The sequence below is a fragment of the Protopterus annectens genome, chromosome 7.part0 (genome assembly GCF_019279795.1).
Source record: "Protopterus annectens isolate FY-2018-M chromosome 7.part0, PAN1.0, whole genome shotgun sequence".
NCBI classification, from domain to species: domain Eukaryota; kingdom Metazoa; phylum Chordata; order Ceratodontiformes; family Protopteridae; genus Protopterus; species Protopterus annectens.
In genome coordinates this window covers 989,205,314-989,222,813 of record NC_056739.1, presented here as the reverse complement: position 1 = coordinate 989,222,813, position 17,500 = coordinate 989,205,314, and positions in this window count along the sequence as shown.

The following is a 17,500-nucleotide window of genomic DNA, read 5'->3' as shown; positions in this document are numbered from 1 at the left end:
AGCCAAAGACCTTCTGTGTTAGCCTGTACTTCAGAAAAGTTGATACCAAACAGGAGACGACCAAGGACTGAACTCTGTGATAGTCCACTTGTCACTGGTCTGAAGTTGGATTTGAAGTCTGCTACTTTCACAGTGTGGGTTCTCAGTGAGCCAGTTGGCAACCCATCTTGTGACATAGGGATTTATACTTAGTTTAGTTAGTTTATCTATAATTCCAGAGTGGGGGATGGTGTCAAAAGTCTTGGCGAGATCTAGATAGGCAGTGTGAACCACCGTACCCACGTCTACAGCTTTGGTGACTGCTTCAAAGAAGTCCATCAGGTATAGAAGACATGATCTGCCTTTTACAAACCCAAACTTGGTGGGGTCCAGAGTTTAGAGATTATCAATGTCTTGGTTTATAAGTTCCATGATGATACGTTCCTTGGCCTTGCAGACCAGGCTTGTTAGGCTAATGGGGCAGTAGTACCTGGGGTCCGTGGTGGCTCCCCCTTTGTGGAGTGGGATAACCATCACTGTGCACCATTCAGTGGGCACAAAACCTGAGGTGAGGCTATGATTGAACATGGTGCTTAGGTGGGGTGCCAGTTCATTCTGCAGTTCATGTAGAATGCAGCCTGGGATGTTGTCAGGTCACATGGATGCTGTGTTCTTGGCTTTGAAGAGTGTGGTTTTTACCTGTGCAGCCGTGATTACAGGAACTTTGCATTCTTCCACTATAGAGATGGGCCCTTAAGGGGGTGAGAGGTGGGTAAAGTTAGCACTGAACCTATCTGCCAGGATGTTGGCAATATCAGTTGGCTTTGTATATTTAGTGCCATTGTGCTGTAACTCAGAGCAGATCTGAGTGTTGCCACGGAGATTCTTGACATAGTTATAGAATGCTTTGCGGTTGTCTTTAGAATCAGTGGCGATTTTGTTTTCATAACTAACTTTGGAGGATTTTATGAGGGATCTCAGCTTCTTACTGAGGCTGACCAGTGAGTTCCTCCAATCATGGGATTTTACTCTTTTTTGCAACAGTTTCTTTCTTCTGTTGTAGAGTTTGCTATGGCAGGGGACCACCAGATTGGCTTCCTTTTTTTTGGAGGATAGCACCTTGGTTCTGTTAGGGATAGCATGATCCCTGCACTTGTGTAAGTGCTTATAAAGTGCATTTGTATAGGATTCAGCAGTCGTACCTCTACTGTCCGTCTGCATGGGTGTCAAAGTTTGTCACTTCTGTCTCAATAATTGTGAAGATGGCTTTGGAGAAATTTTTTACAGTGGTTTCCCTAATGGGGTGTGGGGGCGGGATGTGGATGTTTAGGGTGATTAGCTTGTGGTCGTATCTGACCAATGAGGAATTGACCTCTGGCATGAAAAAACAGTCACCCATGTAGGTAATGACCAGGTCTAGGATATTGCTGCCCCTGGTGAGAGTGTGGATAAGTTGATCCAAGGCATTGGAATTTATGAATTCCAGAAAACGTTGAGCAAAAGAGTTGGTGCATGATTAGTTTTCCCATTTAATGGTGGGTTAGTTGAAATTGCCCATTATTAGGGTGTTGGGTTGTATCCTAATATTTTCCAGTGTATCAAGAAATGAGGAGTCGGAATCCTGGGGCATGGTGGGGGATCTGTAACAAGTTACAATTTGGATTGCAGTCATGCCCAGAGTTAGTTGCACTTGGATAATCTCAGATGCATTATGCTGAGCAACTATCCTGGAGGTGTGGATATCCTTAATGAATATGGGCACGCCTCCACATTTAGTGTACCAGTCAGGTTAGGTGGCTAAAAGGTGTGGTATGAATTATAGCCTGGTAATGCAGGGGTGCTGGAACAGCTGTAGACATAGCCACAAACAAAGAACCAACACAGGAACAAATGAGCTAGCCACACCAAGGATAAGATAGACCAGTTTGCAGGGGTGCTATCTGGAGCCTTGAACCAGGTCTCTGTCACTGCACAGATGTCGATATTCTCCATTTTAAGGAGTGCCTCGAGTGAATGCATTTTGAGGTTTAGACTTCTGGCATTGAGTAGCATTACCCCCAGAGTTTGCTTGCTTGTACCTGTTAAGGTGGTGAATTTGTCATTTGAACCTTGCCTAAAAAAGGCACTATAGGAGTGGCAAGATCCATAGCCAGTATCCGGAATCCCAAGGGCGAAAGGTGCAGGCCATCTCTGGCTAAGCATCGTGGTCTGTCAATCATGTCATCCCAGGCAGACAGATACTGGATCCTCTTAGAATGACACCAGAAGCTTAGCCATTTGGTGAAGTCAATCAATTTGTCCTTGTACTGTGGTATCATTCTGGGTGATGGCAGGATGCTACTCAGTGCTAGAATCATACCTGCCTGGGCTACAAGATTGCAGAGCTCCTCCATGTCTCTTTTCATGTAGTCTAGGGAGGTACGTATCAGGTCACTCACACCAACATGGACAATGATAGTGATATTTGTATTTGTTGTGGGGTGACCTGAGTGTGTGCATTATGTGGCAGATCCTGGCAACTGACAGGTAGCTGACAGTAACTTTCTCCTTGTTTAGCCTGGTGAGTGGAACATCAGTGTGCCTGACTCTAGAGTCACCTATGATTAGAGTGTTGGGTACGTTGTTATGCCTTATGGGCTGTGGTTGAGTAGCACACTGAGTTTGTGGGCTATGTGTCATTTGGGTTGTGTTGGGGGGGTAGAGGTTGCTTGCCTTTCTGCTTTGGAGGTCTCTGTTGTTTGAGCAGATTTTTATTGAGAGCATCCGCAAATGTAGGTGCGTGTTTCGTGCTTCTATGTGTGTGTTTTGATGATGTAGGTTTTGAGACACTATACAATGAGTGTGGTGTGGTGCAAGTGTTTAATTTCTCCTTTTGACTGTCTAGTCCAGTCTTAGGTGAAGAGAGCTTTGCTTCCAGTTTGGCTATATAAGTGCATCTGTCACAGGATGTAGTGTTGGGTGGTAGGATGAGAGGGTTGTCTGTGTACATGAGGCAATTGCTGCATTGCCCCAAGATGCCCAGATTCATTGGGTATACAGGAGAAAACACTGGGAGCTGACCCTTAGACATGCCTGGATAGGTTCTTATTTATTGGGTACAAAAAACTTTTTTCCTCTAGACAAGTGAGGAAAGTTGAGTGCTATAGTAATTTGTAGCTTATTTAGTGCTTACAAGTTTTTAACAAGTGTTGAGCTCAAAGAAACAGATTTTAGTGCTACAACTAAAAAAACTGGCTAGTTCTAAAGGAAACTTTGAAGAGCAGACTTTATGGTGCTGGGAATAGTTTAACCCTAGCTAAGCAGCATTGCATAAAGTGCATATTTTTAATATAACAGTAGCAAATGAGCAAACTGATTTAAACAAATTAACCAATTAACCAATAAAAAGCTAAAAACTGTGCCCCATTCCAGCAGTCTTTGATCAGACAAGTTCTAACTGCACACTCCTGCCACTAGGGTGCAGGGAAACCTCCAAAAAAGGATGGTCTGGATTAGTGCTCAAGTTATACAAACAAAGCTAGATTCAGCAGTTCTGAATTTAGTCTATGCTACAGCAAACAAGGCATACCAATTTCAGAAAGAAACAGTTCAAATAAGCAGTCACAATAAGCTTGTAACCAGAAACTCCCAACTCCGAAGAGCAGAATCTACCCTCTCCTCTCACAAGAGTGCAGACTACACCTTTTAATGTAAAATAACTGGCCCAAAGCCCAAGTGCTTAAACCAGAACTAATACACTTTTAGAATAACAGACACTAAGCCTTCAATTTGCAACTCCCAACTTAGAAGGATGTAAGCTACCTGTCCTGACACAACAGTGCAGACCACAAACCTTCTTAATGTAAAACAACCGGTCTGAAGCCCAAGTGCTTCAACCAAAGGCTTAGAATAACAGTTACAATTTAATCAGGCTAATAACAAGCAGTAATAAATGCAGTAGAATAAATGCAATTAAGTACTTTTAAGAACAAGCAGCAAAAGCAAAACAGTAGTAAAGTAGGAAGAAACACAAATACAGTAAAAGCAAATGAATAAAGTGCATTTTTTTATATAACAATAGAAAACAAGCAAACTGATTTAAACAAATTACCCAATTAACCAGTAAAAAAGCTCAAAACTGGTCCCGATTCCAGCAGTCTTCGATCAGACAAGTTCTAACTGCACACTCCTGCCACTAGGGTCCAGGGGAACCTTCTCCAAAAAGATGGCCTGGATTAGTGCTCAAGTTATACAAACAAAACTAGATTCAGGATTCCTGAATCTAGTCTATGCTGCAGCAACCAAGGCATACCAATTTCAGAAACAAACAGTTCAAATAAGCAGGCACAATAAGCCTTTAACCAGAAATTCTCAGATCAGAAGGGCAGGAATCTAGCCTCCCCTCCCACAAGAGTCCAGACCACAAACCTTCTTAATGAAAAATAACTGGCCTGAAGCCCAAGTGCTTTAACCAGAACTAATACGCATTTAGAATAACAGACACTGAACCTTCAATCAGCAATTCCCAACAATAAAGGATGTAAGCTACCTGTCCTGTCAAAACAGTGCAGACTACGAGCCTTCTTAATGTAAAACAACTGGTCTGGAGCCCATTTGCTTAAACCAAAAGGCTTAGAGTAACAGTTACAATTTAATCAGGCTACTACCAAGCAGTAATAAATGGAGAAGAATAAATACAACTGAGTACTTTTAAGAAGAGGCAAAAGCAAAATAAAGTGCAATTTTTTCAGTAAAGTGCAAGGAGAGAGGAAGAAGGAGCAGAAGAAAAATTCAAGGATAATAACCTTAGTGGGTTGGCCTTCTCAAATGTTCTCTCTATATTAAGTAGAGTGAACACCAGACTGGAAGGGGTGTCCCAGATCAAAATTACAGTAGGGGCGGGCAACTGCAAAGCCACCAACTATAACAACACCATAAGAATAGGGTGGGGGAGGGAGAAAACCAGTTTCAGGACACATGAGAAACAGAAAACAATGCCAGAAAATATATACAATAATTCAGTCAGGCAAAATTGAGGCAATGCAGAACTCTGAAAGGTTAAAATGCTAAGAAATATACTTATCAATCAGCAATATATTTCCAGATTGTTTGAGAATCACACTTCAGCCAGAACACCAGGAGTTTCCAACAGTGTATGCAGGAATTTACAAACAGAAACTATTTTAAATCAGCAAGCCTTAAAGCAATCAGATAACAGAAAAGCTGTTAGACCGTGTTTATAAACTTCACCACAGGAATAGGGGGGAAGCAGTTTCAGGACAGATGAGAAACAGAAAACAATGCCAGAAAATATATACAATAATTCAGTCAAGCAAAATTAAGACAATGCAGAACTCTGAAAGGTTAAAATGCCAAGAAATATACTTATCAATCAGCGATATATTTCCAGATTGTTTGAGAATCACACTTCAGCCAGAACAGCAGTAGTTTCCAATAGTGTATCATACCATATTTATCTGATATGTGTATATTTAGATGTAATAACATACTTGACTCAACACTAATATCACTAACAAGTACAACACAATTGTAGAAGTAGCAGTTGTTCAACACTATTCAGTATGTGTACTAACAGATATATTGGAAAAAACAACAACCATCTTCACAGCTGTGATGGCATAGTGGTTAACTGTAGTGTGCAGGGTCCTGGGTTCAAAACTTGCTAGGGTTGTTTATTTTGTTGCTAGGCAGAACAAGGATTGTGGGATACAGAGTGGTTAAGGCAGTTTTGAGCAGCTTTAAGCAGGTTTGCACTGGTTTGCGCGACGATAAGCACTGCTAAACTACGGTTAAACAAATAGACACACTGTGTAGGCTTCGCTTACCAGTGCACAAATCAGCTTAGCATTTACATTTAAGCAATGGTTATACCTGTTAACCATAGCTTTGCCTTGGTAACCAATGATCACATTCCAGTCTGATAAAATAGCAGGGTAATGACATCATTAATAAGTGTATTTAATTCCATGTACATAACATGCTTCTATGTGCTGTCATTACAGTAGCAAGGGGTATGAGTATACTGTCTGGGACACCTGAGTATATATGGCTAGTACAACAATCTTTTCATTTTTTATGTCTTTCATACATGGGTAGTATCCCGGGTTATATGCAGTCACACTTGCATGTATTGTATCATTGTGTTACTACTGTTAATATTGCTTTCCCAAGTAAGAGTAGATTGCAGATTGTAGTACTGGAACCATACAGCCCTGCATGCAAAGCTGGACTCTGAGTACTGCCTATCATGTTCTTGGTGTGTGAGCTGTGTGTTATTAAGTACTTGCTACTGGATATTGATCTGATATGTGGATATTAACTGTAGACTACTATGTGTATAGGACATGTCATTGGGGGCTGCTGTAATGTAATAATGACATACCTATCAGTGTCAGATGTCTATCTGTCAAAACATTAATCCTAATGCACAACCAGATGGCTAGCTGATTTCTGTCTGTCCTCTGTACAGATGTCCAGATGTCAGGTATCCATCTTGGTTGCTCACAGGCAATCTATGCTTGACTGACACTGACATGTCTGCCCCGATGTGTTAGAATGCCACAACTAGGAAACCCCACCATGTATGCACCACATGCCATGGATACCTCAACTAGACTACCACAGTCAAAAGAACATGCTTGTTTGCAGGTCTCAAACCCAGACACTGGCCATGTTATGTAATATATGTTGCATACATGTCAATTGGAGCACCTCATTGGCCTTTTGCAAGAGACAACCAGATGATTGGATGTTGCATTTAACTGTTACCCTGAGGATCACTCATGTGGCATCAGTTGATAGATGGCCTGCTGACAAATGTCAGGTGGCATGATACCACTATACCCACATCCCATACTCTTCTCATCTTTCCATGGACAATATCCTGGTACACACCTATGAACACCTGCACCTATGGACCCCAGTACTGATGAATGTGTCAGTGTGCATTGCTGAGAATAACAGTGTCTGTGTTTGTAAACCTGCAGTTGATAATATCCTTAGGACCATCTCACACACTGCAACCCCCCATTGCCATAGTTAGAAATGGCTGTTGCTGTAATGCACATTAATGTACCTTGTCACACTCTTAACCCTATGGGCTACCTGGAGCTTGCAGTACCACCACAATACTGTTGTACAAATGGAAAAATAGGCATGGGTTACCCTCTGAGTCCTTGCATGTGTGCATATGTGTGCAAGTGTGTATATTTGTAGGATAAAGCATTCTAAGGTCACATTCTCCAAATACAATACACCTGGCCATACAGTATAAGGCACAGTGATGTTGTTGACATTAGGAGAGCCATGACAAACCATTACCCTACTATCGCTCTGCCATGTGCAATAAATGCATATCCCTATAGTAACATTGATGAGATAGACAAGGGGATGTATTGCAGTCCTGGTTAATGTGTGATTGTGGGCATGTCAGAGTATTTTCATGGGTTTCAGTGAGTAAAATATCCAATGTGGGTTTTGTGTGCTGGGTATACTGTCTTTACACCATGGCACCCCCAGTACATGTCCCAAGGTCCACTTTATGAGGACCACTGTCACCATCAACCATACAGGTAACTCAGTACACTATCCAGCCCAATGATGCATGCGTTGTGTGCAAATTATCTGTAACAAAATGGACTCACTGACATGGTATTTAGCATTGATAAACCCAGGTCTCTCAGATGTGTCTATGACTATTATGAGTTTGTCAATGTGTATATGACAGTATGGCATACTATGTATTGTCCATCAACACCCAGTATATCCCCCATTACCACACTGTTAAAGGCCTGGTAATGTTCTTCACTTAACAAGTGACTGGGGACACACCTCATCCTAGAAGCTGTGTGGTATATGCAATTAAAGCCAAACACATTAGTAGCAATAAGTACCTAGGCATGGGGTTCTACTCTCAGTGTTGTCAAGTAAGTGTGTGTATGTGAAGAGATGTACTTCAGTTTGCAAAGAATACATGTCCCAGAAGGTCATCTGTCCAAGAACTGACGGGCAAATGCTAACATTTCAAAGGAATCATGTCATGAAAATTCATTCCATCAAAACTAGTAGTAGATGTGTAAATTCCCTCTTCCCCACTGTATGGCTCTACAGCTATACTAGAGTTGGTATATATAGTTGGCTGTCAATGTTGTGGACACAGCCACCCTCATTGGGGTTATTGTTGTGTGTATCACCATGCTTAATCTGCTGTAATACTGTACAGTGTATGTTAACAGGTTAGGTAGTCATCACTCACACTATGTGCGGCTCTACACCACCCCACACCCTCCAAAGTGTAGGGCTGTGCCACCCACACCACCACACCTATGTTTACCAGTGCCAGGATTGCACTATATTTTGGAAGAGGACATATACCCTGCCAGTACCATCGCTGATTAAATTAAAGTAGCAGACTGATTATTTACTGATGTGATGTTTTGCCTGTTATGTCTTGGTGGAATTACATAGGCTAAAATGGGTTCACTGCAAAATTAAGTACACCAATGTGTACAGTATTCTCTTTGTATTGCATCAACACCAAAGCCTGCGTGTGTGTGTGTGTGTGTGTGTGTGTGTGTGTGTGTGTGTGTGTGTGTGTGTTATACACAAACATGTGGTGTATGCCACCCAGTATACTTACCATTGTCCACTGTGGAAGGGCTGTTGACATCAGCCACCATGCACTCACCTGTATACACCCCTCAGACCTGTCAGCCATGTGGCACATGCAGTACCTCATATACAGACCTGTTACTTATATTCAGCTATACCCAGGATATGACACAGTCAATGTGTCACCATAGAACCATACCCCTTGTAGGAAACAACAGCAGACCAACATCCTGCTGACACAGACACCTACAACACAAATTGAATACACTATGGAGATCACTATCAGTCAGTGTTAATAACAGCTATAATGCATCATGGCTGAACAGCTACACTTCCTGACATGTAAGCATTAAACGTTCCTGCTGAAAACATGTTACACAACATTACATTGCTGCACCTTAGTACATTCACCCTGTGCTTCAGGACCATATTAACCTGTCCCTGCATCAATGATATAAATGACAGGGATATGGCACAAGTATGATCATATGCACAAGGTGTGTTGTGGGTTTGCCAGAAACCTAGGCTGAGCCATTTGGTTGACATCATGTGTGTGTGTGAGGGGGGTGTCATTATTAATTGGGCTGTGCAGATGTAGTGTATGTAGGTAGGTATGGAGGTGCCCTAGCTGTGTTGGTGATGTGTGAATGTATGCACAATGTTCGGCCATGTGGCTGCCCTATACAGGGGTTTGTTGGACAGCTGCAGACTGTACATGGCAGGGTGTGCAGTTCACCATCTCCAGCCATGGACATGAGAACTGTGCTTGCCAGGGTTTCCACGGGCACTACCAGGTACAAGGCCAGATATGCTGCTCTCCCCTGATGATGGCATGTTCGTTGTATCCAGGTCCCTGTTGGGACCAACCAGGGCCATGTGCATGTGGCCTGCTGTGTTATGGTGTGGAAACCACCCCACCCTGCAGTACTGGTGATGGTACTGCCACTACGGGAGTGGCTCTGACTTGTTGCACATCCATGTAGACCTCCACCTGTTGGTGTTGCTGACCTACGTCCATGTGGCTGTCACCCTACTCCCACCATATGCTCTAACATGGACATTGCACAGTCGAGGATTGCCACCATCTCACCCAACCGTCTATCCAGGACCACTGCAAAATAACGGTGGGCACCTACGAGATCACGGATGTTGTTAATAACAGTAGAATGAGTAGCCCTCTGGAGCCTCAGACCCTGTCTGGTATAACATTCCATACATGCCTGTGCCTCCATGATGGCCCAAAACATGCATCTGGTGACACCTGCTGTGGCACTTCTGCCAGGGGCATGATGGCAGCAACTCTTCTATGAACACCCTTGTACATCTGCCTGTGTGGTACCTCACCAGTCATCTGGCTATGGCTGTTGTGTACAGACACACTTGCCATAGTCCCACACTGTCCTGTCACATGACACCACCCAACAACTCTCCCTCATCTATAGCCACTGGTGACCGGGCATGTATAGGCACTGTGATTGTGTGTGCGAATAGGCTGGATAACAGTGGGAATTCAACTGATGGCACAGCTTCAGCACCTGACAGCCCCACCTGTGCCTCACCATACTTATCATTGTCAGAGTCTGTATGAACACTAACATCAGTTTGCCTGCAGGAGGGACCCTGACCAACCTCGCCACCTGTGAGGGGAAAACAGAAAACATACTTTATGACCTGTATGTCATTGCTTACATCTACACACACACACACACACACACACACACACACACACACACACACACACACACACACACACACACTTACAGGTGAGGTGGCACAAAGATATTGCACAGACCTCTCATTACCCAACTGTCAACATGCATGACATATGGCACTCAACAGCATGCACTGCAGCTATACTCATTTCCTGTTACCAAAATTACACATCTCTGTGATGCATGAGTTGTGTTAGCAGATGATGCCCCTTCCCCTGGAACACACTTCACCCATGTACACAGTATTGCTGTGCACCTGTTCAGCACCCTGCCATGTACTGTGCACCATACCAAACAAGTGTACACACCATTACTAAATGTGTATATGTGTGGCAGCTATGTTTGCTCTTTGCTCACATCCCCTATGTGTTTGTCTGACACATACCTGGGTTGATATGAGGACAGATGTCAATAGTGAATGTCTGACATCCGATTTGCAGATCTCATCATCAGCAGTGCATGTATAAGCAATAAAATCCAATTATACTGACAACCTACAAAGCTTACTGTGGCTATGAGGAGTGTACACACCATTATTGACATGCCACACTCTTGCCTGATATGCCATAGGGCCACAATACTGCATATGCTAACATTACACACACCTGATATGTGACATATGACCTGTGCAATCAAATGCAGTATCAAACAAATATATTAGTTGTGCAGATGTTGATTGGGATGCATACAAAATGTGGGTTGCATAAGTGTGCACACCCTAAACACAATGGTTTGTTGCAGCACCTGTCAAGGAACTACAGCAGTTACTATTCCTGGAAGGTGTATACTAGCATGGCCCATCTTCACTTGCCATTATTTGATCACTCCACCCTACAAATGTTCCCCAACTCTGCCAGATTGCAAGGTCAGCTCGTGTGCAGAGCCCTTGGAGGTCACACAGTGTTTTCACTATTGCTGTGGAGTCAGGGTTATGTCTGGCACAATGCATGACCTTCACTGTGTTCAGATATAACCATTTTAGTGAGCTTGTGATGTATGCTTCAGTTCACTGTTGTTTTTCAGGATGACACCCCCCCCCCATCCTCAGCCTTTTTGCAGATCTATGGGCCACACACGAGTGTCATTTTGCAGTGGCCCAAATTCAGAACACCATGCCTACCAGCCTAGTTCTTGATAATGAACAGCAAGCCTACAGGTGTACACTGGCATCAGCAAGGTACAGATGGGGATGGTTGGCCTGAGGTAGAGTAAGGTGTTGCTTGTGCAGCACATGTATCTTTATTAATACTGTCTGTAGGTTTCAGCCTTGGTCTCGGTACACCATTACACATTGCAACGCATGCCTTTGGGAGACTTGATGTTATGCATATGCTACCTGTAGAGACCCCTAGATGATGTCTCCTGTTGAACAACTCTTTCATCTGATTACCCTAAAACATAGGCCACACTTTTGCAGAGTCCAGGTAATTGTCAACACAGGTACTGCACAGGCAGTACTTGCTAGACATTCCCACAAGTCCCCAGTGTTGCTGCATGTGTCTGGGCAGCCTCCATGACCAGTTTGCCACATATGTTATCATCTGTCTTGGATGGGCATCTGTTTATTTCCTACACTAAGGGTGTCCCATATTTTATCGTCACATACATGCTTGTCTACAATGTTTGCCATGGTATATGCAATGGAAAGGTAAGGCAATGTCTCCCATTCCTGAGTGTTACCTTTTGGATTAGGGATCCATTTCATGGTTTGTAAAATCTGTGCAAGCCACGGCTGCCTCTGTTGCAGGTCAGTGGGCAAATGTCATGGACATACTTCTTGGACAGCAAACCATTACTTGGTGTGACATTCAGGAACCATACTTGATGGAAGGTGCATACTCAAGATGATTGAATGCTGCAGGACCTCAAAAGCTGCTTCCACAATATGTTATTTGGAGTGTGTGCACACATATTCTTCCATTGTTTGTCATGGTATATATTCCCCATATTTGTTGTCCTAACATAGGATTCCATCTTACACATTCATTGTTCATATTAGGATCAAATTACAGGTTGTATAAGTTGTGGAATGTGGTATTGTGCTATGCCATTGTGTAGATCTGTAACAGTTGCCATTGTAATACTGGTATATGCACTCACTGTTGCAGCCACTGTATAAGGGTAATTTTTCAGACATGTCCCTACTGTAGGCCATGTGTCCCACAATTATGTTCAAGTCTGTCTACACATCTTGCACTGACAGGTTGCTAGTTATACTGCATGACTCTTACATACCCTTCAGATATGTCACCATGGTCACCACTGTGATGCAGTGCAGTTAACAGCAATAATAAGTGAACATGTACAGCATCCATTATGGGTAGGTGTGTTAAATGTGTGCATGGCAAATGCCATGGCCATTACATGGCCGGTGAATTGGCAAACCTGAACAAAAGACCTCCATACTCACCAGCTACAGGCTTCTGAAGGGACCTACATAGGTGTTTGGGAGATGTGATTTCAGTAGTCACACCTGTGTCATTGGTGCAGGGTGGGAGCAGCATTTTAGTGCATCAACAGTACAAACCCACAATATTACAGATTATGCACATCTGCTCATTACCACACTGTAGTGACTGACTATGTTATCTGACATATGCGTGAAAATACTTTACAGATGAGGATGGATAAGCAACAGTGGTCTACTAATGTTCCTGGGGCCTTACCTGCACACTCCTCATCCATTGTGTGGGTAGCCCCCACCTCCATAATGCTATCTTCCTGTTCTTGACTTTGCTGGCGGGTGGCGTGGAGCTCCTCCACATGTGTCAGTGGGGGCTGGATGGCATGAAACCCACCTGTGGCTAGCTGGTCCCTCCTAACTGCAGCAGCATGCTGACAGGCATGGCGGATGAGGTCAGTGGGACGATGTCGCACATGCTCATAACAGCGGTTATGCAGGCTGACATTTTCCCTGTGGACGAGCTTGTTCCACAGGGCACCCTCTCCTGCAGATCATGGGCTGTACACCCAAAGAGGGTTCCATGGTGATGCACCAGGAAGTTGATCAGAATGTTGTTCTCTTGTGGGGTGAACACCGGCAGTCACTCTCTTGACATGGTACCTGCAAGACATAAACAGGTAAAAAGGTCTGAGGACCTCATACTGCAAGGATATCATAGTTGTTAATCGACATCTCTCTCTCCCCACCTGCCATATCTGCATAACTAATCTGAACATGCACATCAATGGGTAAGTTTACACCAAACCTTCTGTTGGGACATATATCCTATTGTGCAACAAATACTGAAATGCGTTGCTATTCATGTTCCATGCTGAAACACTATAATTGGTGGCCTGTTGCTAACAATGTAACTTGCATGCCATTGCAATGGCCACTGTGGTTCCATATATGCGGTTGTTCTGTTTGCTATGCAACTGTTCCAAATCTGGTGTTTTGGGTTAATGGGAATATCTATGCATGCTGTTATAACTAATCCTGGATTGTGTTGACTATTACTAACCCACATATGTTTTAAAACTGCAACACTATAGCACGTTTTGGAAGGCCAGTCCCAGCAGATCCACCTCTCCCACCTCATCTGGCTGTTGCACTGGGCTCCAGCATGTCTGGGACCCAACCCAAGATGTCATTCATCTGCTGGTCCTGCACTACCTTCAGGTGGAACCACCTCAGGGGATGGGCCCTGTCCCCCCCAGGGAGTGCGCACAGACAGGATCCTATAACCTGTTGTTAGGTCCATGGGTTGGTGCATAGCAAGCTCCGAAGGGAGTTCGTAGATCAGCTACACCAGCTTGAAGGCTGCGAGGTGCATTTAGAGGGTCAGCTTGCCCCTCCTACCCAGCCCCCAGCACAGCCACCTTTGGGCCGTGAAGGTACAGTGGTGACTGCCCAAGGGTGGAGACCTTAGTCCCACTGTTTCCATTTGGGGGCTCATGGGCTTCCGATTTCCAAACACCCCTCCCCATCCAAGGTCTTTACCCCCTACATGTGTCATATACTACCCCTGCATGCTGTCTTGTCTGTCTTGCCTGTCTTCCTACCCAACCTACCTCCCAAAATAAAAGAGGTTCTCTGGTTCGATCCTCGGCTGGGGTGCCTTTTGTGCGGAGTCTGCATGTCCTCCCTGTGGTTGCGTGGGTTTCCTCTGGGTGCTCTGGTTTCCTCCCACATCCCAAAGACATACGGTAGGTGGATTGGACACTCTAAATTGGCCCTAGATGTGAGTGTTTGCGTGTGTGTGCCTTCTGTGGAAGGTTGGGCGCCGGGCTGGCAACTCGACACTGTAAAACTCCACTGCCAATCATGAGCGGACAGATGATCCGCTGTGGCGACCCCTAACCGGGAAAAGCTGAAAGAAGAAGAAGAAGATCCTTCTCCAACATCCCATTCTCACCTTAAAAAAGTCAATCTGTTCCTAAAAAAAAAAAAAAAAAAGCCCCATACATAGCTGTCCATTTTGCAGACATGTCCAGTGGAGACATGTAATCTGGTCTAATTGGCTTTACAACATATTATTGTTGTCCTCACCCCTCTCTCAGGGGTTCGAGTGTCCAAATCTACCTCCAAATTCAGTATATATCACAGCTGTTGCTGTAGAAGAAATGGACAGTTCTGGACCTTCCCTACACCTGTCCTGCACAACCCTAACTACTTTCCCTATTGTCTTTCCCTCTGCATGCCCGCATTTTCACCACTTTCCTATCACTCCAATTTTCTTTACTTTTAAAGAAATTAGTGTGGGGGTAAGCGGGAGTAAGCACTTTTAAGCAATAGTAAGTGGGTTTAAGCCTGTTTGTGCAGCAGTAAGCAATGGCTACACAGATGAAGCACTTTTATGGCTGCCTGTAAGCATATTCAACCGGAAGTTAGCACTGCTTACCGCCATGCAAACTTGCGCAAACCCACTTACAACTGCTTAAAACTGCCTTAATAACTCTGTATCCATCAGCCCTTGTTCTGTCCAGCAAAAAAATAATCTACACTTGCAAGTCTTGAACCCAGGACCCTGCACAATCTAGTTAAAGTGATTTACCACTAAGCCAGTTGAGCTGTACATAAGTGTGGTGTTTTCTCAAACATATTATGCTGCACAGTCATTCAACAGTAGGGAAAATGTATTTATATATGTAGATGTATATAAATATATATATATATATATATATATATATATATATATATATGTGTATATTGCATTCGCACATTGGATCCACACTCTGAACCTCTCACTGCAAAACATCTGACCAAAGGCACTGTTACTGGGGGTGAAGGGGCCCAAATTAGGGATATCTTGTAATTATTGCCATTTTTCCTTCCTCCACAGCTGAACAGATCTGCCTTGCAACACAATAACCAGCACTTGCAAGTCTTAAACCCAGAACCCTGCACAACATACCCACAACAAGTTAACAGTAAGCAATCTCAGCTGCAAGATGTCAGGATGATATCTGTAACATATCATTCAGAACAGTCAGTCTACCATAGGGAATGTACAATGCGGAAGCACTAAACATTCCAATGATACATACATACACACACACACACACACACATATATTTACATATACATATATATATATATATATATATATATATATATATATATATATATATATACACATATATATATATATATATATATATATATATATATATATATATATATATATATATATATATACACATATATATATATATATATATATATATGTATATACACATATACACATATAAATATATTACTACTTATAGATATGTATAAGAAGAGTATATATAGAGGGTGCACAGCATATCAGACAGCCATTATTCCTACATTTTCCACCTTCTAAAATGCCCAGTGTTTAATTCTTTCCTACAAATGAGAATTATTGCATGAAACATATACCCACGCACAATGCAAAGGACATGATGCCACACACAAGTTTGCATACATAGAAATGCTTATTTGTGTACTGTTTCAGTTGTTTATGCCATTTCTTATAGCAGTTAGGTGTTTGGAATACATAATAACTGATTAATGCAACTCTCAAACAAAACATTTGATACAGTAATCTGAAAAACAACATACTTTCCTGTCCAGGTTAAGGCCTTCAAGTAGTACAACAGTAAAAAAAAAAAAAAACACTTGCCTCGAAGATAAGAACCAATCAACACTTAATTACAGATGTAGTTCAGCAGCCTCAAATTGCACTCTATACTCAACCCCTAGGGCGAAAAGTATTTAGTTGTCACAATGTAAATGTATATATTACATAACAATGCTTAACTTAAAATGTCACTATCACACTGACAAACAGAACTGTCTGTAAGATAGTAAGCTGTAGCCCACCATAGTTCCCATGGTGAAATGTATGAAAATGTACAGCCATATACCTTAATGTTTCTTACTACTTATATCCCTCACATGTAACAGCCTAGGTTAAAAAAATGTAATACCCCTCCCCCATAAAATGTCTTACAAGGGCATATAACAGTGTTTTCCAAACACTGGCCTCCACACTGTACAAGGTCACACACATTTTATCCAGCTGTTGCCCTCACATATATGGACCCTACCCTACAATTTGTTTGAGAGTCCACAACATTACTGGAATGATAGCAGGAATGCCAGCACTAAATAATGATAGGCCATTACCTAACAACCTCTTACTGCATGACATCTTGGCAAAGCCTGGTATATATGTGGGGGACAGAGGCTGGAACACAGGGCCATATTTGCAATATTGCTGTTATACACTGCGAAAGTTGCTGGTGTTACAGGACTGGTTGCAACATACCCTTACTCAGGAATTTGAAGTCAGAAACACAAATAGATGTTGCCATGTACCGATAGCAATCAAGAGAGAGAATGCCAGTGATATGTCAGAGACAAAGCCTGTGTAGTGAACAGAAAAAAAACATAACAGCCAATCCTCTGGCCATCATGTGGATAGGACCACACTTGAGAGCTATGCAGACAGACTGCATTCCATGCAAAACTAGCATGTACACACAAACCCTGTAAAACCAGCAGTATTCAATGCATATAAAAGCAATACTCACACTGTCCGTAGATCTGGTACCTTACACAAACATATAGTTGGCCTGTGTCCTCATGTCCTGTTGTTAAAGGTATTGCAACCTGCTGTCTGTAACACTGCTGCCAACACACAGGAAGGATGTCTTCCATACAGGAAAGGTAAAGGGACAATGCCCACATGATGTAGTCATTTATAGTAGTGGATTGCTATGACATTGGC